General features: G+C 45.4%; 1 protein-coding gene across 7 annotated transcripts in view; it reads right to left on the reverse strand.

Moving 5' to 3' along the window:
* The window catches only part of FOXN3 (forkhead box N3), a 467,496-nt gene that overhangs the window by 272,097 nt on the left and 172,474 nt on the right, over positions 1-22,925 (reverse strand). The window contains exon 1 of one of the 7 annotated variants that reach the window (XM_012453094.3): positions 10,699-10,800. The exons of 5 other annotated variants lie outside the window; for them this stretch is intronic. The gene's annotated coding sequence lies outside the window, so the exon portion shown is untranslated. Of the gene's footprint in view, positions 1-10,122; positions 10,142-10,698; positions 10,801-22,925 lie in introns of those variants that run through there. One more of the 7 variants, XM_064375139.1, reaches the window with a different exon arrangement.

The raw sequence follows: 22,925 nt of genomic DNA on the forward strand, positions 1-22,925 counted from the left end.
GTCTTCTAGGATGGCACCTGGGTATGTGCATTTTGAGAAAGCACAAGAGATGATTCTGCTTACAAACTGCTCTTCCAGAAGAAATCGATGGCACAGTTTTATCAAATCTGACTTGATTATATTAGAAGAGGAACTCGTTCACTGAACAAATATTTGCTGAGTGCCTACCAAGTGCATGGCATTGTGTTAGGTGCCAGAGATAGACAGCCTTTGTCCCTACAGAGCACACAGATTAGGGGCTAAGAGTGCAAGCATCGTATCGCCAAACTCCTTGAATACCAGGGTGAGCAAAGGTGGCTCACTGAATATTTTTGAGCTTAGAAGTTGTACTATCAGAGATATGATTTAAAAAAGAAAGATAAATGGGGATGGTGGATCCAAGGTGAATTTCGGGAGAGGAAGGGAGAAACTGTTAGATCAAAGGCCCGCAGAACAATTCAGAAATCGCTGCAGTAATTCATACAAAACAGAATGAAGACTAGTTTTTTTAAGATGTGTTTTTAAAAATTGGGAAAAAATGCTCAAATAGTGGTTTCCTCTGAATGTTAGAGTTATGGGGTACTTTTTTGTGTGCTTCTTTCATACTTACCTACATTTTTCAAATAAACATCCATTACATACATACATACATACATACATAAATTTATTTGACAGGATCTGGCTGTATCATCCAGGCTGGAGTACAGTGGTGCAATCATAACTCACTGCAGCCTTGAACTCCTAGGCTCAAACAATCCTCCTTCCTCAGCCGCCAAGTAGCCCAGACTACAGGTGCATGCCACCAGGCCAGGCTAATTTTTGTGTAGAGATGGGGTCTCACTATTTTGCCCAGGCTGATCTCAAACTCCTGGTCTCAAGCAATCTTTCTGCCTCAGCCTCACAAAGTGCTGGGATTATAGGCATGAGCCACTGCACCTGGCCCATTCCAGGTGCAGTGGTTATAATGTTATAAGGAGTTTGGGGTGGAGGGGGCAGGGTCTATTGGAGCAGTGATTCTCAAACTTGAGTATGTATCAGAATTACCCAAAGGGCTTGTTAAAACACAAACTGCAGGCCCCACCCCCAGAGTTTCTGGTTGGGGAGGTGTGGGCTGGGCCCGAGGATCTGCATCTCTCACAAGCTCCCAGCTCCTGCTGGTCTGTGGACCCACTTTGAGACCCAGTGAATCAGAAAAGAGTCAGTGAGACTGGAAAAAATGAATGTATGAGAATCTTCAAAGGAAGAACCAAGAGGATTTGTCAAACGATTGAATATGAGAAGAGAGGGGGAGATTATGGTCAAAGATAACTCCTTAATCATGGGTTGACTAAGAGTCACTTTGAGATAAGATCTGAGAATGCTGTTTGTAAGAGTAAAAAAAAAAACTCCTCACTTTCCCTCTGTGGAAAAGAGAGAGAGCCCCTCGGCTGGCAGACTCTTAACATCTTGGTGAGTGTAAAGTCTTGGTCAAGCATCATTTGAACTTTCTGGTCAACATCTCTTGGGATTTTCCTTTTGTGCCTTCTTGCTGTTTACTTGACAGATTCTGAAGGATGGAGCCTGGGAAAGGACTTATTAGAATTTCTCCAGCAGGGAATGAAGCCAGGAGGCTTACTTGAAGAGAGAAGAGGGGTGTGTGGTGAGGGAAAGTGCAGCTGAACTGGTAGGGTGAAGTTCATCAGCTCAGGTGCCGCCGCCAAACCTGAGCTTATCAAGCTGTCTGCTGGAGGCAAAATGGAAATATAGAACCTGTCAACTCCTCTTTGAGCATAAACACAAATGTAAGCCGATGATCTAGAATCCGGATTTACTCAACTCATTCCGTCAACAAATATTTATTAAGGATATAGCTCCTCGACGTCCGGTACAGCGTGGAGGGGACTGGGAAGAAGGGAAGAAGTCAGGAGAAACTGAAGACATGGCACCTGCCCTCAAGGTTGGGAGTAGGTCTATGAGCATTTATAAAGCAATGAGAAATAAGCAAACATACACACAGAGTCTAACACCAAGACCAGCGGTGGCGAGGCGCAGTGGTTCGATACAGACCAGTTTCATGCTCTGACCTTACCACTTACTAGCAGGTTAACGTTAGTCACGGTTCTTAACTTCTTTCTCTCTACCTAGTTTTCACTACGTAGGGCTGTTGTGAAGATTAAGTAAATTAATCTTTGTAAGGAACATAAAACAGGGCTCTGGCACTTAGAAAACACTCTTTTTGTTAAGCAAACAAATCAAAAGAAAAATCTTGACATATTAGACTGCATACCAATTTAGAATTGAATGCAAAATCAGGAGTCATAAATAAAATTTAAAAACAAATGAGGAAATATTGGCCATGCAGATGAAACAGGGTTAATATTTTTAATTTATAAATCTTAGAACTCAATGAGAAAAAAAATTATCACTCTAATTAGAAAAAGGGCAAATTCCTGTAATCCCAGCTACTTGGGAGGTTGAGGCAGGAGAATCACTTGAATGTGGAAGACCGAGGTTGCATGAGCGGAGATCATGCCACTGCATTCCAGCCTGGGCGACAGAGCGACACTCTGTCTCCAAAAAAAAAAAGGAAAAGAAAAAGGGCAAATTCACTAAAACAGAAACAAAAATGAGACTCTCCCCATGAAAAGATGCTCAAACTCGTTACAAATCAAAGAAATGCGAATTAAAGCAGTTGTGATGTCTCATTTCATCTATCAGAATGGCAGACTTGAAAGAACTAACCATCCAGTCCAGGCACGGTGGCTCACGCCTGTAATCCCAGCAATTTGGGAGGCCGAGGCAGGCGGATCATGAGGTCAGGTGATCGAGACCATCCTGCCTAACATGGCGAAACCCTCTCCCTACTAAAAATACAAAAAAATTAGCCGGGCATGGTGGCATGCTCCTGTAGTCCCAGCTACTTGGGAGGCTGAGGCAGGAGAATCACTTGAATCCAGGAGGCGGAGGTTGCAGTGAGCTGAGATGGCACCACTGCACTCCAGCCTAGGTGACAGAGCAAGACTCCATCTCAAAAAAAAAGAACTAACCATGCCAATGTTGGTGAAGGCACTGATGGGAAGTGGTGTAACTTTTCAAGAGGACAGTTGTAAAACGAATTAAAATTTAAGAGAACATAGACAGCCACTGATCCTAATTTCCAACTTGTGGGAATTTATCCTAGGGAGATCCTAGAATAAGAGAGTTAACTTCCCCACCAGACTGCCTACTGGAAGAGGCAGTAAACCCCAGGAAAGCAGGACTCCAGCCTATTAGATTCGGCAGTGCACACCTGGCATTTATGCCTAGTAGAAGACACTCGATAAATAGGAATAAATTAACTGAAGGATGCACCAATGTATTTAGGAGGATTTTGCTGGAAAGTTGTTTAAAGATCCCAAAAACTTGGAAATTGCCAAAATAAGAGGCGAGAGGCATATTATTACATTCTGTGGGCCACAGTGGGGCCCTGTTCCCTTTGTTCCCTTTCATTTGCATTTTCTAGTAGTTTTAAGTGAGGCTTTCCCTTTTCTGAACCATTTTCACATTCTCAGAGACTGTACATGTGAAACAATTTGCAAACATTTCATAAAGTAAGAGTTTAGGGAAAATGAGTATGTTGGCAAAGCATTTCACAAAATTAAAGCATTTCGTGATCTTTTCAATCAGGAGGGACAAAACGATCCCCTTCTGAAAAGCCTGGTGCTCTGAGCAAACAGGAGAATTGCTAAGTACAATAAACATAATATCCTGTGTTATGAGGTCTATTGTCTGGCCGTGGGAAGTCTTTTGGTTTATAGGTTTTGAATGTCAAACTTTCTCTACAAACTCTTTTGTAGGCTCCAAGATTCAAGAGTTCAAAATACTCTTGAATTAAGAATTTGTGGGGGGCGGGAGGCAGGTGTGGTGGCTCACACCTATAATCATAACACTTTGGGAGGTCGAGGCAGGAGATTGCTTGAGCCCAGAAGTTCAAGATCAGCCTGGACAACATAAGGAGACCTGTGACTCTACAAAAAACAAAAACAAAAACAAAACAGAAAAATTAGCCAGGCATGGTGGCATGCGCCTGTAGTCCCAGCTACTCAGGAGGCTGAGGTAGGAGGTTCACTTGAGCCCTGGAGGTTGAGGCCGCAGTGAGCCGTGATCATGCCACTAAATGTGGTTAAAAGTTATTTTTATTTTTCAGATCTGATAGAAAATCTGTGCCTAGCTGAGTTACCCCACATAACCAGAGCTGTTAATCCTTCTCCTGCACCAGGGATATTCGTGACGCTTATCTAATATGAGAGGAAACCACTTCTCTGAATTCTTGAACTCATTTTATCTACAGTTGATTGTTGTTGTTATCTGTTTTGCTTCATTTTGTTTCATTTCGTTTTTGAGACAGAGTCCGGCTCTGTTGCCCAGACTGGGGTGCAGTGGCTCGATCTCGGCTCACTGCAATCTCTGCCTCACCAGTTCAAGTGATTCTTCTGCCTCAGCCACATAAGTAGCTTGGATTATAGGCTTGTGCCACCATGCCTGGCTAATTTTTATTTTATTTTATTTTATTTTTTTAAATAGAGACAGGGTTCACCATGTAGGCCAGGCTGGTCTCAAACTCCTGACCTCAGGTGATCCACCCATCTTGGCCTCCCAAAGTGCTGGGATTATAGGTGTGAGCCACCACACCCAGCCTACAGCTGATTATTTTTATTCATGGTAGTCGCATTCTATAAAGTGCCACAAACACTGAATTAACAAATCCTGAATCATTGCTCCTAGGGGAAATATGGGATTAGATTCCTGTAAGCCTCCACTCACAACACTTTCATCAACCAATCAAAACATCATTTTATTGATATATTATAGCATCATAATTTTATTGATATTTATTTTATCTGTGTTTCCATTTAAGAAGCTTTTTGAATATATATGTTGCTTCATTCACAATGAACTATGCCTGAATGATGCTTATCTAATACACATTTTATCCATAAGGCACATCATAGCTTTCCTGCACTTAGAAACACTAGATAGCACTTCAGCAGTACTTGGGCTCCGCTTTAAACGCAAAATCAACAAAAATGCAAAAAATGTGGTACTAAACAGACCACAAAAAGGACACTTGGAAAGCCAGAATGAGAGGGGAGAACGTCGCCTGATTCAACCTCAGCTGGGAACGTGCACATTCAGTGACTCATTTGTACATGTCCATGAGTGACCACAAAAGCACCAGGGGTCCTGTTTTCTTGGTTTTTTTTATGGAGACATCTGTGGCCCAGGCTAGAGTGCAGTGGCGCGATCTCAACTCACTGCAACCTCCACCTCCCGGGTTCAAGCGATTCTCCTACCTCAGCCTCCTGAGTAGCTGGGATTACAAGTGTGCACCACCACGCCCAGCTAATTTTTGAATTTTTAGTAGAGAAAAGTTTCACCATGTTGGTCAGGCTGGTCTCAAACTCCTAACCTCGTGATCCGCCTGCCTCGGTCTCCCAAAGTGCTGGGATTACACGCATGAGCCACCGTGCCTGACCAGGAGTACTGATTGTGAGATTACGGGTGAATTCTACCAAGAGGGTGAATTTGCAAATACAAAATCTACCAACGATGAGGACTGACTGCATTTAACAAACTTAACACTTAACTGGGTGCCAGACAGTGTTCTAAAGCTCTGAAAATATTTACTCATTTCAGCCTCACATTAATTGTGTGAAGTAGGTACTATTATTATCCCCATTTCATCAATGGGGAATCGGAGGCACAGAGAGGTTTGGCCACTTGCTCATAATCACACAGCTGGTAAATGATGGAGCTGAGATTTGAACTCACACAGTGAATTTGGGAAAGCTTCAGATCAATCCAGAACACTTGGCTTCTTAGAGAACCTTTCAGGGGTTCAGAACATGAAGGATGACACCAGTGGGGCTCAAGGGAGAAAAAACTGTGACCAAGAAATAGAAGAGGAGAGCCAGGTGCAGTGACTCACACCTGTAATCCCAACACTTTGGGAAGCCGAGGTGGGTGGATCACTTGAGGTCAGGAGTTCAACACCAGCCTGGCCAGAAACCCTGTCTCCACTAAAAATGCAAAAAAAAAAATTAGCCAGGCATGTTGCCGGGTGCCTATACTCCCAGCTACTCGGGAGGCTGAGGCAGAAGAATCTCTTGAACCTGGGGAGTGGAGGTTACAGTGAGCCAAGATCGTGCCACTCCACTCCATCCTGGTTGACAGAGTGAGACTCCACCTTGGGGGCAGGGTGGGGGGCGGTGAAGAAATATAAGAGGAGGAAGGAAAAGGGGATTTTTTTCAATTCTCCTGCCTCAGCCTCCCAAGTAGCTGGGATTTACAGGTGCCCCCCCCACCACGCCCAGCTAATTTCTGTATGTGCGTGTGTGTTTGTGTGTGTGTGTGTGCGTGCGCGCACGCGCGTTTAGAAGAGACAGGATTTTACCATCTTGGCCAGGCTAGTCTTGAACTCCTGACCTTGTGACCCACCTGCCTCGCAAGTGCTGGGATTACAGGCATGAACCGCTGCGCCCGGCCAGGGCTTTTTAATGGAATGAAAAGGCTCTACTTGCAGAATCTCAAAGTTCAGCTTCTATGTCATAATCAACAGAGCACAGTGTATCTTTGTATAAAAAATAAATAAGCCGGGCGCGGTGGCTCATGCCTGTAATCCTAGCAATTTGGGAGGCTGAGGCAGGCGGATCACCTGAGGTCAGGAGTTCAAGACCAGCCTAACCAATATGGTGAAACCCTGTCTTTGAAAAAAAAAAATAAATAAATCAACTAGATACTGAACATCACCAACAGACTGTAAGTGCCTTGAGGGGCAAGGAACTCTGTATTTTCTTCTGCTCATGGCACGTGGCACAGTGGTAATAAAAAACATCGATCACAGGAGGCCGAGGCGGGCAGAGCACGAGGTCAGGAGATCGAGACCATCCTGGCTAGCATGGTGAAACTCTGTCTCTACTAAAACACAAAAACTTAGCCAGGCATGGTGGCACACACCTGTAATCTCAGCTACTCAGGAGGCTGAGACACAAGAATCGCTTGAACCCAGGAGGTGGAGGTTGCACTGAGCAGAGATCACACCACTGCAATCCAGCCTGGGCGACAGAGCAAGACTCCATCTCAATAAATAAATAAATAAATAAAACATTGATCACTTAACAGGAAAAAAAGTCTCCTTTTTATCCCTCTCTCAAGCTAGCATCTGTTAACTCTACAGATTAGTCAAAGAAAAGTAGCCTCATCAACATTTTCGTCCTCCAAAGTTTTTAGGAGATTTTATTGTTTTCCTCTCTTGAGTGAGTACATCAAGTACCACAGTCTCATGGGTTTCGGTGGCTAAGTCTGCCAAAGTCTTAGCCATGCCAAGAAATAACTTCTCTCATTTCACTTTTTCAGAGAGATGTGAAAGAAAACAATTGAGTCTTCTCTTTACGATAGTCTTTTGAAAACAAAGTAAGAGCTCCGAATTTGAGGAACTCTCTGAGAAACAGAATATAGATTAAATTATTACTAATCTATTTCCTTGCTGCACAAAGTTCTTTTTTGGAGATTAGCAATTTATTCCACTTATTACAACAGCCAAACCTGAAGTCTCTTTTCATTGACTAGTGAAGTTCACCAACGCTTTCTGTTTTGAAATCCCCACTGTCTCCCAAAATAGTGTATCTTTTGCCTTCAATATTGAGATTGAGGTACAGAACAGTGTCCAGAAATTGTGAGATGTGACTGCATGTGAGTACTTGGTCTTCATGTTTTTTTGTTTTTGTTTTTTGAGATGAAGTCTCACTCTGTCACTGAGGCTGGAGTGCAGTGGCATGATCTCGGCTCACTGCAACCTCTGCCTCCTGGGTTCAAGCGATTCTCCTGCCTCAGCCTCCCAAGTGGCTGGGACTACAGGCACCTGCCACCACACCCAGCTAATTTTTGTCTTTTTAGTAGAGACGGGTTTTGACTATGTTGGCCAGGCTGGTCTCGAACTCCTGACCTTGGGATCTACCCACCTCGGCCTCCCAAAGTGCTAGGATTACAGGCATGGCCCACCACGCCAGGCTCTAGTACTCAGTCTTAAAGGGGTCGGGGTTGGAAAGGAAGCAGGCAGGTGAATTGCTAGCTCTCTCTGTGGGTACATTCAACAGCACCTCACTTCTCTGCACTCAAAGACATGTGATGCCAACTGGTTTCAAAGATTTGGCCCCCAAACAACCAGGAGTCCTTTTGAAGTTGGCATTTCTTCCAGAGAGGAATCCTGAACATGTTTCCTCTATGCCTCACACAGCGCCAGGCCAGCTGTCTAACAATATGGGTCTCGGAAGGGGGTGCTGCCCACACTGGTAACGGCAGCCATGAGTGCCTGTTGCTCACAGTAGACATCAGAGAGACCTCTGCGCAGGGTGGGGGCGGAGGGAAGTCCAAGCACCTGGCCAAGGCACTCTGCTCAGGCCTCCATGCCCCATGAGTGCCTGCAGAGGCTACCTGAGGACCAAAGCGGGCATGCTACGGTGTCCTGGACTTCCGGATGGAATCCAGTCCCTGGGAGTGAACATCATAGCTCTCCTGAGGCTGCCCAGGCCAGGTTCAATGGGAGGGATGAACTTCATGACATCCGTTCCAAAGAAATCCCACCTGCTACTAGCATGCCTAGGCTTGTCTTCCCCACATACCAGCCTCCCAGGCACGTCTCCAAGGGCTCAGTGAAGAGGCAGCTGCAACAGTTCGCTTCTCTTAATGATTTGGAGAGGGAAGGCACAGAGACAGGGAAGAAGTAATGACCATTCCCAGTGATCCTGGACCTCTGTGTTGGCTGGGATAGTAAAAGTCATCTGGTCGACCCTTTTGTAGAAAAAATGTGAGTTTCTCTGTCCCTGGAAATCTGGCCTCAAAGGTTTATTTGCTGTAGCAAGTTTCTTTCTTTCTTTCTTTCTTTTTTTGAGATGGAGTTTCGCTCTTGTTGCCTAGGCTAGAGTGCAATGGCACAATCTTGGCTCACCGCAACCTCTGCCTCTGTGGTTCGAGTGACTCTCCTGCCTCAGCCTCCTCTGTAGCTGGGATTATAGGCGTGTGCCACCATACCCAGCTAATTTTGTATTTTTAGTAGAGGCAGGGTTTCTCCATGTTGGTCAGGGTGGTCTTGAACTCCCGACCTCAGGTGATCTGCCTGCCTCAGCCTCCCAAAGTGCTGGGATTACAGGCGTGAGTCACCGCGCCCGGCCTGTAGCAAGTTTCTTTATCCTCATCACACTGATGTTCAGAACTGAAACAATTCAAACCTACCCCGAAACATCCTTTTCCTTCCAAATCCCAGTGACATCCTCGGCCTAAAACGCCTGGCACCATGTAGGAGCCTGGCTCCGCTGCTTCACAATCCCCAGCCTGCTTTTTGCTTGTGAGTAGCTTGACTATCAAACCAAGCACAAAGGGAATCATAACCAGGAGTTGCTGGAAAAAGCTCATTTCAATAAAAAAATAAAAAATAAATAAAAAAATAAAAATTTAAAAACAAGGAAGAAAGGAAAAAAAAGCTCATTTCATCTACCTCATTCCCTTATGCTCTCTGACAGACACAACTGATTATATTTTTTTAAGCCTGAAAAACTTCTCATTGAAACTTGGGGTGCAAAAGGCATGTGAAGTGGGAGAGCTCCTGCCTGGACCAGCGCAGGGTTAGCCAGGGAAGGATTCAATGAAATACAAAAGCCAGCGCAGACCTGAAGGGGAACAGGCGGCCCCAGCAACCACTGCCAAACTGTCATTTTGCTCGGCGGCTGAACAGAAGGCTCGAGTAATGACAACCACAAAACTCATTTGAAGTCTGAAAAGGTGACTAATGAACTCATTCATGCTGGCTATAAATTATTCACTACAACACTGATCCCACTCAAGACAAACGGTAAAGTAAACGCTAAACACAGGCATCGCTGGCCTTCCAAAGTGGAACCAGTTACGTCCGTAAAAGTTTTCACAATGAGAGAGATACTTGTTTCTCCCTTGTCGATTGTCACATTCGTCCTTCTGTTTACTTTTTTTTAACTGCCTTTAATCAAGTTTAAGCAGACACAGCTGTTACACATTTATTTCTCTGTCGAGTTTTTTCCATTAGTTATTACAAGCAATCATGATGCTCTAAAAATAGCAGCAAATTATATTCTCTAGAAATTGAAGGCTGACCTTAAAATGAAGCCCAGGTCTTCAGGAAGAATATTCATATGCACATGTTGGATAAATGACAGCAATGTGCAAAGGCAAAATGAAAGCACAAAGCATTTTCCACTCTTTGAGAGGTTTTCGATTTGCTTCCAAATTTCCTTTCATTCTGGTGGAAACAGGTTGCTTCAAAACCTTACCATACAGAATCTGCTTCCAGTGATCATGAATCGAGTTTGAAGGATTTTCCTTCAAACTTACCATCTTAAGTCAATCAAAAAAGAAATGTTTGATTCAGGCTTTTTCAGCAGCAATTAACACAGCAGCAGGTTACTGAAAACCCAACACATTGCTGCAGACTACTTTCAGTTTCCTGTTTAATATTAAATAAAGAAGTTTAGCTCTTCTGTTTTTATAAACTGTGCTATTTGCTACTACTGTCGCTACTGAAAGCATTATGTCTGGCTGGGTAAGGAGTCCCATGATTTTCAAACCTTTTCTTTAATCTCAGTATCTATTTTGAAGACATCATAACAGTTAAGAGTTTCAAATCTGTTTAACTGATTTTTTACTTTTAAAAATCCCCAAATAAGTACTTACATTAGCTCTTAGATCGCTGACATTATGTATTTTTAAACCGCTTTGAATACTTTGAAAAGGGCCACAGAAAACACTCATATTCAAATACCACCGGATGGAGGTTCTGCCTAACCAAAAGTAAAAGAAAAGTTTAAAGTTGAATTGTGCCCTGCACACACCTTGAGATTGTGGGGGTGAAATGAACGGTCTTGGCCCGGGGATCTTGCTAAAGGCATGATAAATCATGCATGGCAGGCAAATTAAGACCCAGGCTCTAACTTGAACCTGAGACTGGGCCAAACTCCATCTCCATTTAAGGAAAATCTTTCACATGGTTTTCACAGTTTCTTGCACATGAGCTAAAGGCCTGACCAGCCATTTCTGTTGTCTGAAATGCAAAGCAATTTTTTTTTAAGTAGAGAAAGAGGAGTCCTGAAATATTTATAGGAAAGTGCTTTGCCACCTACCGACAGCAATGTGGTTGGTCTCCACGTGTTTAGCATGTTTTTTTGTTTCTTTGAGACAGACTCTCGCTCGGTCTCCCAGGCTGGAGTGCAGTGTCCTGATCTTGGCTCACTACAACCTCTGTCCCCCAGGTTCAAATGATTCTCCTGCCTCAGCTTCCTGAGCAGTTGGGATGACAGGCACCCACCACCACACCCGGCTAATTTTTGTATTTTTGGTAGAGACAGGGTTTCACCAAGTTGGCCAGACTGGCCCACCTGGGCCTTCCAAAGTGCTGGGATTACAGGCGCGGTCACTGCGTCTGGCCAACACTTTTTAAATCCACGCTTCTGTAGCTAGTCAAAAGCCATTCTTTTGGTCCTCTGTGCAAGACAGTTTTTGTTTTTCTTGTGTTTTTTGTTTTGATAGGTTTTACTTTTTCAGGGCAGTTTAAGGTTCACAGCAAACTTGAGTGGGAGGCACAGAGATCTCTCGTTACCTCTTGCCCCAGCACAAGCATAGTGTTGTTGCTGTTGTTTTGTTTTTGTTTTTGAGATGGAATTTTGCTCTTGTTGCCCAGGCTAGAGTGCAATGGCATGATCTCAGCTCACTGCAACCTCCACCTCCCGGATTCAAGCGATTCTCCTGCTTCAGCCTCCCAAGTAGCTGAAATTACAGGCACCTGCCACCATGCCTGGCTAAGTTTTGTATTTTTAGTACAGATGGAGTTTCACCATGTTGGTCAGGCCGGTCTCAAACTCCTGACCTCAGGTGATCCACCCCCCTCAGCCTCCCAAAGTGCTGGGATTACAGGCTTCAGCCACTGCGCCTGGCCGTAGTGGTGTTTTTTATGATCAAACAATACGTGATGTAAAAACCCAATTCCAACCAAAGAAATAGGAAAGTCATAAAGAGCATCGCACTGCAATCTCCACTGCTCTACAACTTGCCACTAACTGGATCCCTGTCACCTCTCTGTGGAAGGGTTTAAAGAAAATCTTGGTTTGAAACTGAGCCAAATGTCCCATCTTTTCCTAGCAAGGTGTCTGACAGGCAGAGTCCACCTATCCATTTATGGGTGGGAAACCTGGAGTGTCCAGAGACCGCCCTAAAACCACCCTGCTCCTAATTTTCCTAAGAAGGACCAAAGGTGATGTCAATTTTGCCTTGAGGACATTCAAGGCGCTTGAACAAGAGTCAAAACAATGAATACCAAGTACCCAATGACTAAGATCCAAAGGATTATAAAACATGCATAACAACAAAAGCTTCCTGCAGGCCAGGCACCACGCCAAGACCTTTACCTGCATTATTTATTCCATCCTTCACTACCCTAACAGGACAGGTGCTGTCATCCTCATTTACAGATGAGGACACCGAGGCTTAAAGAAGCCAAAGCGTTTGCCAGAAGTGAGAGGCCAAGTGAAGACCCTATGTCTCTCTGGCCTGCACAGCCCACCCGCTTGACCACTACTCACCTATCTAGTTTATTCTCCAAAATCTAATTTCCAAGATCACAGAATGTAACTTGCTGCTGGTCATCTACTTCTTAGCCTCCTTTTTTGCGTTTTGGGTTTTTGGGAGTTTGTGTTTTGTTTTGTTTCTTTGCATTTGTTTGGTTTGAGTTTCGCATAGCATTTTTCATTTTCTTTTTATTTATTTAGCGATAGGGCAGAGGGGTCTCACTACATTGCCCAGGTCGAACTCCTGGACTCAAGCGATCCTCCCGCCTTGACCTCCCAAAGTCCTGGGATTACAGGCGTGAGCCACCGAGCACCTGGCCTGCGTAGCATTTTTCAAGGGCTACTAATCATAGTCACCCTTTCTACCCTCACCATTACCTACAAATGCTCACATAGAAACAGGCACATTTGCCAGGCACGGTGGCTCACGCCTGTAATCCTAGCACTTTGGGAGGCTGAGGTGGGTGGATCACCTGAGGTCAGGAGTTCAAGACCAGCCTGGCCATCATGGTGAAACCCCATCTTTAAAGAAAAAAAAGAAACAGGCACATTTGGCTGGGCACAGTGCTCATGCCTGTAATCCTAGCACTTTGGGAGGCAAAGGCGGGTAGATCACCTGAGGTCAGGAGTTCAAGACCAGCCTGGCTAACATGTTGAAACCCTGTCTCTACTGAAAATACAGAAATTAGGCCAGGCACTGTGGCTCACACCTGTAATCCCAGAGCTTTGGGAGGCCAAGGCGAGTGGATCATGAGGTCAGGAGTTTGAGACCAGCCTGGCCAACATGGTGAAACCCCATTTCCACTCAAAATATGAAAAAATTAGCCAGGCATGGTGGCAGGTGCCTGCAATCTCAGCTATTTGGGAGGCTGAGGCAGGAGCATTGCTTCAACCCGGGAGGCGGAGGTTGCAGTGAGCCAAGACCACGCCACTACACTCCAGCCTGGGCAACAGAGCAAGACTCTATCTCAAAAAAAAAAATAGTTGGGCACAGTGGCAGGCACCTATAATTCCAGCTACTTGGGAGGCTGAGGCAGGAGAATCGCTCGAACCCGGGGGGCGGAGGTTGCAGTGTACTGAGATCACATCACTTCACTCCAGCCTGGGTGAAAGAGCAAAACTCTGTCTTAAAAAAGAAAGAAAGAAAGAAAGAAACAGACATTTTCATTAAATAGACAAACACGTCTGCCAAATACTGAACTATCCAGGGTAATGGTCGCACACAAGTATTGTGCGTGCTTTCATCAGAATCTTAAAACACAAAGGTTTTTTAAGAAGCTCATGATCACTCTGGAGCACAGGCCTGAAACTCCAAGTCCATCTCCATCTCGCATCTGAATCCTTGCGGGGAACAAGCAGCTGCAGAGGTGCTCATGTGGCAACTCAGAATAATTGTGTCTTTCTCCAATCTTTACCCTATTGCCTGCCCCAAACCCACCAAATAAACCTCCTTTGAATGTCGTACTACCACAAGGACAAAAATCTGATGGATTCACCTGAAGGTAATGCTTCTAAAGCACAGACATTTGACAAGAAACCAATTTTGAAACTATTTATCTTGTTCATTGCACTCCAGTAGTTATTGTTGGCCATGTTATACATACATATCCTTTTTTCTTCCTTCTTTCTTTCTTTTTTTTTTTTTTTTGGAGAAAGAGTCTTGCTCTGCGGCCCAGGCTGGAGTGGTGGCACGATCTCAGCTCACTGCAACCTCTGCCTCCTGGGTCCCAGTTCAAGCAATTCTCCTGCCTTAGCCTCCTGAGTAGCTGGGATTACAGGCACGTGCCACCATGCCCAGCTAATTTTTGTATTTTTAGTAAAGACAGGGTTTCACCATATTGGTCAGGCTGGTCTTGAACTCCTGACCTTGTGGTCCACCCGCCTCGGCCTCCCAAAGTGCTGGGATTACAGGCGTGAGCCACTGCACCCAGCCTGTTGGCCAGTTTAGAAACACCATTGACCACCACACCAGAACTATTTTCCAAAAGCCGTATTAAAGAGAATTATTATAGATAAAGTCACAGATCAACCTTGGTCAATTCTGTATATACATTCAATAGTTAGCCAAGCACAATTTGAATACACTGTACTACTAATCAGATTAACTTTCCCCCATATACCCTAGACAAGAAGTAAAACTCTCTTACTAAGGCAGCTTGGGGCCAGACACAGTAAGCCCAATACTTTGGGAGGCCGAGGCAGGGAGGATTGCTTGAACTCAGGAGTTGAAGGCCAGACTGGGCAACATAGCAAGACTCCATCTCTACAAAAATTTTTTTAAAAATTAGCTGAGCATGGTGGTGCACAGTTGCTACTCATGAGGTTGAGGCAGGAGGATCACTAAGGCCTGGGAAGTCAAGGTTGCAGTGAACTATGATTGTGCCACTGCATTCCAGCCTGGGTGACACAGCAAGACCCTCTCTCTCTCTCGCTCTCTGTTCTTTTCAGACAAAGTTTTGCTCCTGTTGCCCAGGCTGGAGTGCAATGGCACAATCTCTGCTCACTGCAACCTCCGCCTCCCAGGTTTAAGTGATTCTCCTGCCTCAACCTCCCAAGTAGCTGGGATTACAGGCATGCACCATCATGCCTGGCTAATTTTTGTATTTTTAGTAGAGACAGGGTTTCACCATGTTGATCAGGCTGGATGGTCTTGAACTCCTCACCTCAGGTGATCCACCCACCTCAGTCTCCCAAAGTGCTGGGATTACAGGCGTGAGTGAGCCACCATGCCCAGCCAACCCTGTCTCTTAAAAAAAAAATGGCAGCGCAATACCCTACAGGCCCCCAGAGCCTTCACCCAAGCTGTATACATGAGAGACAGTTAGCTCATTGCCATCTCCACATCCACGTCATCTTCATGTCCATGGCACTCCCAGATAGACTCTGGTGCCACAGTCAAAGCATTCGCTCCCTCACAAACCAGCCCTAGATGCTTTCTTGAAAGCTTCCCTGGTGCCACCACTAGAATCTCAGGACCAGCCAACGGCTCCATAAAAAGGGGATGAAGTAGAAAGCTGAGGTCTGTGGTTTCATTCTTGAGAAACCTTCAGCTGTCCACAGGGATCTGATTCCACTGCCATTTAGAGTGACTCTGGCTTCTACCAACACCAGCTCCCTTTGAATCCAAATTAAACTTCTTACAGATTTCCCGTGACACCAGCCTTACAGCAAGGCCTCCTAATGGTTACAGTCATACAAACAAGCCCTGCCCAGACCTTCCTGGATCTCCTCTGAATGAACAACCAAATTGCATTGGTTGTCAGAAGATAACACTGACTACCGGCATGGCAGGTGTTATGTACTCCGTTTCCTGGGGCTCCTCCACACGTCCTTCATCATACATTTTTCCTTATTATTATTGTTATTTTTAAAACAGATAGGGTCAGGCCAGGCGCAGTGGCTGACACCTGTAATCCTAGCACTTTGGGAAGCTGAGGCAGGTGGATCACGAGGTCAGGAGTTCGAGACCAGCCTGGCCAATATGGTGAAACCCCATCTCTACTAAAAATACAAAAATTAGCTGGGCAAGGTGGCGGATGCCTGTAATCCCAACTACTCGGGAGGCTGAGGCAGGAGAATCGCTTAAACCCAAAAGGTGGAGGTTGCAGTGAGCTGAGATCACGCCACTGCACTCCAGCCTGGGCAACAGAGCAAGACTCTGTCTCAAAAAATAAGAGAGATAGGGTCTTGCTATGCTGCCCAGGCTGGTGTCGAAATCCTGGGCTCAAGCAATCCGCCTGCCTTGGCATCCCAAAGGGCTGCAATTACAGGAGTGTGCCACCACGCCCAGCCTGTAGATCAAAATCTACAACTCAAAGGTAGGAAGAATGTTACTCCCCACCCCGCCCCCCCTACCCCCCAAGTCAGAGTCTCGCTTTGTCTCCAGGCTAGAGTGCAGTGGCATGATCTCAGCTCACTGCAGCCTCCACCTCCCTGGTTCAAGTGATTTTTCTGCTTCAGCCTCCCAAGTAACTGGGACTACAGGCATGCGTCACCACACCCAGCTAATTTTGTATTTTTAGTAGACAGGGGGTTTCGCCATGTTGGCCAGGACGGTCTTGATCTCTTTACCTCATGATCCGCCCACCTCAGTCTCCCAAAGTGCTGGGATTATAGATGTAAGCCACCGCACCCAGCCAGAAGAAAGCTGCTAATGCTGACTGCCCTGACTTATCATTTAATCTAAACAGAGCTATTTATTTACTAATTACATTCTTGGTTTAACAGCCCTGGCCAGAAAAGGTTTGTTTATTCATTTAAAAACCAGTTAATTTATAAAGAAAATAAAAACTACAAGGTTAGCCTTAAGAGGACTTTTAGTCACAGTGTCATTAGTGCCAGCCACTAATTTAATGAAGCAACTGTGACCCAGGAAAGTGAAGTGACATAGGGCCACATGTTAGGATGCACATTTGTGGTTTCCTCTCCAGTATCTATTTTTCTTCTCTCCCTTTCCCAGAGCCCCCCAAGTTTCCCAGCCTTGTGGTCCGGGTGACACTGACCCCATCATCTGCATCGGAGGCACTGGGTTCATTGGATGGGCAGCCCCAGCTTAGGAGTCAGTGCACAAACCAACAAACTCCCCCTGTTGCCTAGACAGCCTGAGTTGGCTTTTCCGTCACTTGCAGTCAAAACATCCAACAGACACTCATGCAGAGGTAGTGGTGGATCCAGTTTCTTTTCTTTTTTCTTTTTTTTTTTTTTCCTAATTTTTACTTCAAGATACCTTCAAAGCTAGGATCCAGTTTCTTAACTTCCTGTTCACATAGTAAAGCCTTTAACAGTAAAAAAAACAGAGAAAGCCATATTTTGACAAGTTTAGAGACAAGATTTGATAAGAATAAAAAGATTTGGGCTGGCTCCGTGGCTCACACCTGTAATCCCAGCACTTTGGGAGGCCGAGGCAGGTGATCACCTGAGGTCAGGAGTTCAAGACCAGCCTGGCCAAGTTGGTTAAACCCCATCTCTACTAAAAATACAAAAATTATCTGGGCATGGTGGCACACGCCTATAATCACAGCTACTCCGGAGGCTGAGGCAGGGAGAATCACTTGAACCCGGGAGGCAGAGGTTGTGGTAAGCCAAGATTGCACCACTGCTTTCCAGCCTGGGCAACAAGAGCAAAACTCTGTCTCAAAAAAAAAAAAAAAAAGATTTGGGCCAGGCGCAGTGGCTCACGCCTGTAATCCCAGCACTTTGGGAGGCCGAGGATGGCGGATCATCTGAGGTCGGGAGTTCAATTAGAGACCAGCCTGACCAACGTGGAGAAACCCTGTCTGTAAAAAATTAAAAAAAAAAAAAAAGATTTGGGCAAAAAGTACTAAATTATACATTATCACTGAACACTTTAAAAGTATGGCTTAATGTCTCCATATGGACATGTTAATAGAGTATTGTTGATGAATGGAGAATTCATGAGTGGAGATTAACCGTAGGGAATCCATGGTTAATGGAGAACGGCCAGGCGCAGGGGCTCATGCCTGTAATCCCAGCACTTTGGGAGGCCAAGGTGGGCGGACCACGAGGTCAGGAGATCGAGACGATCCTGGCCAACACGGTGAAACACCGTCTCCAAAAAAAAGAGAACAATTATGTTTAGAACCCAAGGCAAAACATGACACTCGATGAGGTCTCTGACCCTAACCTGAACCTGTGCCCCTCTCTACCTCCGAGGGGGACAAATATCTCAACCTTACATCCCCAAGAGCCAGTCTGAGATCAGGTGCTGATGGAGAGATGATGGTGGTCATGACAGAGGCCTGTGAACCAGAGCAACTCCATCTTGAATACGAGCTGGGTAAAATGAGGCTGAGGCCTACTGGGCTGCATTCCTAGACGGTTAAGTCGTTCTAAGTCTTAGGATGAGATGCAAGGTCGGCACAAGATGCAGGCCATGAAGACCTTGCTGATAAAATAGGTTGCAGTAAAGAAGCCAGATAAAACCCACCAAAACCAAGATGGCGACGAGAGTGACCTCTGGTCACACAGTGAGGACTGCCATACTCCTGCCAGCGCCTTAACAGTTTACAAATGCCATGGCAACATCCAGAAGTGACCCTATATGATCTAAGAAGGGCAGGCATGAATAGTCCGCACCTTGCTTAGCATATTATCAAGAAATAACCATGAAAATGGGCAACCAGCAGTCATCAGAGCTGCTGTCTATGGAGTAGCATTCTTCCATTCCTTTACTTTCCTAATAAACCCGCTTTCACTTTATCAACTCACCCTTAATTCTTTCTTGGGCAAGATCCAAGAACCCTCTCTCGGGGTCTGGATCGGAATCCTTTTCCTGTCTGTAACAGTGATAATGGCTAAGTTTATTGAGTTGTTACTACATGACAGACGATGAGCGAGGTGTTTCATCTGCTTTATGTCACAGAATGCTCCCAACAATCGAGGCGAGGTTGGTTGATCAAAGCAGATGGTTAACAAATGATAATGAAGGAATGACTGCTGTACAAATTTAACTAAGATTATATATTTAGCATGTATAAGAACACATTCTTTAATAATACCAAAATTACAAAATTAAAAAGATGAGTGTCAATAAAAATATAATTTAGTTAATGTTTATTGAGAACTGGCTTACAAGAGGACTGACCAAGAGACTTTGAAGCTGAAAGTTCAAGGCCCCTCAGCCCCACTGGCCCCTTCTCGGGCCCTGGATTGGGTCTGGATTGGGACCCCTTTCCTGTGGGCCCCAGCAATGTACCGAATGAGCATCTTCAGTAAATAAGATTAGTCATTGTACAAGAATACTTAAAATGCCATAAAATCTGACACCTCACATATGAAAAAAACTTAGGGTCTTCCCAAATTTGACAATAGTCCTAAACGTTTACATGGCGTTACCAACAACTAGTTGTGAAGCTTACAAATTTTTTCTTAGCTATTGATAGTGAAGAAAAAAATCCCAACATTCCATTCTGGAGGAATAAGGAAATTATCTTCTGTTCTCTCTAGAGACAACAGCATTCCAAACTCATTGTCATTGAAGAAATGATCAGAGTACATAGCCTACAATATCCAGGGAGAAAAATGATGTAACACATGATGCATAATCATAGTTTATTTTTCTGGATTTTGTGATGTCAGTTTTTTAAACATATACTTTTTTGTGTTTTCTTTCATTATTTGAAATATATGCTCACTCTAATGTCTAGTTCTGTATTTGTACTGTTACATTCTTTTTACACCTCTGACAAATTGAATAGGCTTTCAGGCCATACAAAGCCTGCATCCAACCCTGTATGTGGCTTCTATATACTGGGCTGTAGCTTTACACAGACCAGCTCCTCTAGCTCTGCCAACAGCTCTTTGAGTTAGGTACTCTCAGAGGTGTGTAAACCAGAGCAACTCCATCGTGAACAGAAGCTGGGTAAAATGAGACTGAGATCTACTAGGCTGCATTCCCGGATGATTACGGCATTCTTTTTTTTTTTTTGAGATGGAGTCTCGCTTTGTCACCCAGGCTGGAGTATAATGGCGCGATCTCGGCTCACTGCAACCTCCGCCTCCCGGGTTCAAGCAATTCTCCTGCCTCATCCTCCCGAGTAGCTGGGATTACAGGTGCCTGCCACCATGGCCAGCTAATTTTTGTATTTTTAGTTGAGACGGGGTTTCACCATTTTGGCCAGGCTGGTCTTGAACTCCTGACCTCATTATCCACCTGCCTCAACCTCCCAAAGTGCTGGGATTACAGGTGTTAGCCACTGAGCCCAATGGATAGTTAAGGCATTCTAAGTCACAGGATGAGACAGGAGGTCAACACAAGATGCAGATCATAAAAACCTTGCCGATAAGACAAATTGCAGTAGAGAAGCCAGCCAAAACCAAGATGGCAACGAGCATGACCTCTGGTCGTACTCACTGCTACATTCCCACCGGCGCCATGACAGTTTGCAAATGCCATGGCAACATCAGGAAGTTACCCTATATGGTCTAAAAGGGGGAGGCGTGGCCGGGCACAGTGGCTCACACCTGTAATCCCAGCACTTTGGGAGGCCAAGGAGGGTTTATTGCAAGGTCAAGGGATCGAGACCATCGTGGTCAACATGATGAAACCCTGTCTCTACTAAAAATACGAAAGTTAGCTGGGCGTGGTAGTGCACACCTGTGGTCCCAGCTACTCTGGAGGCTGAGGAAGGTTAATCACTTGAACCTGGGAGGTGGAGGTTGCAGTGAGCGTAGATCACGCCACTGCACTCTGGAGATTGAGGGAGACTCTGTCTTAAAAAAAAGGTGGTGGTGGTGGGGAGAGACATGAATAATTCACATCTTGTTTAGCATATTATCAAGAAATAACCATAAAAATGGGCAACCAGCAGCCCTCAGGGCTGCTCTGTCTATGGAGTAGCCATTCTTTCATTCCTTTACTTCCCTAACAAACTTGCTTTCACTTTATGGACTCGCCCTGAATTATTTCTCGTGCCAGATCCAAAAACCCTCTCTTGGGGTCTGGATTGGGACCCCTTTCCTGTAACAGTAGTAGTATCCTCATTTTACCTACGGGGGACGTGGGCCTCAAGCAAGTTAAAATGACCTGCCGTTGTTATCCCGCCAAGAGGTTAAAAGGACCTGCTGTGGTTATCCAGCTAAGAAGCAGACCTGGGACTACTCCCACCAGTTCTGCTTCTTGGCCTGCCTACTCCCACTAAAGCCAGAAAAGGAAAAGACCACCCCTTCTCTGATCTAGGGGTGCTTTCCTGGCCTCCGGCTGCAGCAGCACCTTCCTGGTAACCCTTATAGGCCTTGGAGATACCAGAGGATCTCAAACTCATGGAGCAGAGACCCCTGTTTCAGTAGACTGCAAAGCAGAACCTTCGACCCTTGTCAACCTGTCAATGGGCAATAGTGGGACTCTGCAGTGGGTCAGTGACAGGCTCTTTGATGTTATTTATGGTTTCAGGTGATGCTGATTAGGCTGTAGCAAGGCAGAGGTGACGGCAACGGTGGGTTCACGTGTCCAAGCCACAAGGAGGGCTGGATGCTGACCTCTTTAGGAAAGTGGACGGGCACAGGACTCAATGCACCCATGGAAACCCTGAATTGAGTGTAAGAAGTGGCTGAGGATACTGCTTCCCTTCCTCCCGAGCCCTGCCCTTCCCCAGAGTCTTATCTCGGCCTTCAGGCCAACTCCCCCGGAGGCCTTTGCACTTTCCCAACCAGCTAGACCCATTCCCTACTCCCTGCCTCCATTCAGAATGACAACAACTGCATCTGCATAAAGCTTTGTGTCTGAAGAGCTCCCCAATGACTCCATTCACCAGCACCAGTCCCTCCGGGAAAACCCTCCTCCCCAATTACCTGAACCCTTTGTAACCCATCTTCCATGCAGAGACTTGAACCTGTTAAATTTTTCATACCCTTCACTTTATGTTAAAAAGGATGAAACTGAAAGGGAGTTTGTGATTTACCTTCTTTGGGCAGTAATAAGCCGGGCCAAGAGGAACACAGGGAACCAACAGAACACATTGCCTTTGTCTTATACCATTAGAATAGCCTCACTGATCATTACAGGTGTTCTTTTTTTTTTTTTTTTTTCTTTTTGAGACAGAGTTTCGCTCTTGTTACCCAGGCTGGAGTGCAATGGCGCGATCTCAGCTCACCGCAACCTTCGCCTCCTGGGTTCAGGCAATTCTCCTGCCTCAGCCTCCTAAGTAGCTGGGATTACAGGCATGTGCCACCATGCCCAGCTAATTTTTTGTATTTTTGGTAGAGATAGGGTTTCACCATGTTGACCAGGATGGTCTCGATCTCTTGACCTCATGATCCACCTGCCTCAGCCTCCCAAAGTGCTGGGATTACAGGCTTCAGCCACCGCGCCCGGCTTACAGGTGCTCTTAATCACTCTTACGGTCTAGGCTCTGCCTGAGACACCCTCCTAGCTTGAACAGAAAGGGCACAACCTTCTGCAGGGTTAGACCAACAGCTACTAGATTGGGATATAGATATGCAAGTGCCTGAGAAAGAGACAGGTCCTAACCTGCCAAGTGGACTGCGCTAACATATCTATGAAATAAAGCATCCTCTTGACAGGAGAGAGTGGGGTGGAGGTGGGCAGGAAGTTGGGATCTAGGAGGGTCCCTATGGATTCCATACAGGTGAGAGCTCTTCCAAGCCCCACACAGCACCCTGGCTTGTGGTCAGGGTCTCAGCACCAATGCTGAGATGCACAGGGGGCTGAAATCGGCTGACACTCAGTCATTTTCTAATGACACTCAACATTCAAATCATCCAACCTTCCCTTCCCGCTTCCCACACTCAACCAAGCCTCTTTCAAGCAGTAATCGTTGTCACTGTAAATTAATGCACAGGCTTTCTGATTTGCTACACCTG

Source organism: Aotus nancymaae, unplaced genomic scaffold (assembly GCF_030222135.1).
Source record: "Aotus nancymaae isolate 86718 unplaced genomic scaffold, 86718_ANA_hifiasm-v0.15.2.pri h1tg000011l, whole genome shotgun sequence".
Classification (NCBI taxonomy): Eukaryota; Metazoa; Chordata; class Mammalia; order Primates; family Aotidae; genus Aotus; species Aotus nancymaae.